Source organism: Cimex lectularius, unplaced genomic scaffold (assembly GCF_000648675.2).
Source record: "Cimex lectularius strain Harlan isolate CLEC.00 unplaced genomic scaffold, Clec_2.1 scaffold45, whole genome shotgun sequence".
In the NCBI taxonomy this organism is placed as follows: domain Eukaryota; kingdom Metazoa; phylum Arthropoda; class Insecta; order Hemiptera; family Cimicidae; genus Cimex; species Cimex lectularius.
The window spans coordinates 43837-44923 of record NW_019392634.1 but is presented as its reverse complement, the minus strand read 5'-3'; the positions used below and the strand labels follow the sequence as shown (position 1 = coordinate 44923).

General features: G+C 39.1%; 1 non-coding gene across 1 annotated transcript; it reads left to right on the top strand.

The window, feature by feature from the left end:
* Nucleotides 1-524: 524 nt before the first annotated feature.
* Nucleotides 525-597, top strand: Trnas-acu. Its single transcript has one exon. It is a non-coding gene; the product is annotated as a tRNA-Ser (tRNA).
* The last annotated feature ends 490 nt before the right edge of the window (nt 598-1087 follow it).

The window sequence follows — 1087 nt, the reverse complement described above, 5'->3', positions numbered from 1 at the left end:
CATAAAAATTAGCACCTGCCAGCCCAGGCGGACAGGGATCGAACGATATTGTCCACGATAATAGGCACCTCAGTGACAATTGTGCTTTAAAAACCCACCCAGTCATTTATGAAAGGGACGTGTTTAGTACACCCCTGATCTTTTGTGAGGGGAAAGACCGTTACTTCGATGAAATTTATGCTCCTCAGCTATCAATTCAGTAACTGATATAATTTTTCCGTATCTCTGAATTCCGAAACATCTCTGACTATTAAGCAGTGGATGAACTTTGTTCTTAATTAAACCCACCTTACAGCATCCCACTGGGTGTCAGTTTTCTGTCAAGTCCTTGTCCCTATTTTATAAAGAATTTCCAATTTATAAAGTTGATATTACAAATTATTGGAAAAGTTTTGTTTGTATAAATAAATAATAAATAAAGAGAAAGCTAGTCTTTTTTGCCGATATGTCCTAGGAGCCGAGAATTTTGTAAGAAATTCAAAAGGTGGGGTTATCATGGGAAGTTTGTGTCCGAGTGGATCGAAGTCACGATAGCTCAAGCGGTAGAGCAGCGGCGTACTTAGCCGAAGGTCGTGGGTTCGAATCCCGCTCGTGACACTGACTTTTTATCTCAACTAAAACCTTAATTAATTAAAATATATTAATTGGTCAAGCGGACCAGGAAAACAAGTGAATTTGTAAGAAATAATGAACTATAGCAACAAATTACTAAGATTGCCTATGGTTATAGGGAAGGTGGTTTCCCTGTGGGTTCTATTTCAATTTTGAAAAAAGCTCTTTTCATGGTGAAATCCTAGGGATGTTTGTCACATGGTCTAATGTTTTTTTTTAATTGTAAATTTTTGGTATGTCAAAATGGATAGTTATCGGGATAATTTCCTGGGACGTGTTAGCTTTAACACACTTTTCATAGAAAAACGGTCACAGTGCCGTACTGAAGGCGGATATTAGAAAGGGAAAGGAATGGAAACCGGCGTTTGTTTATAAATGGATAATGGGCCGAACCGCAAAAGGGACTTAACTCATTCCGAGCGGGGGTCAAGCCGAGCGAAGGGAAGAGATAGGCGCTAAAACGAGTCTGTACAAC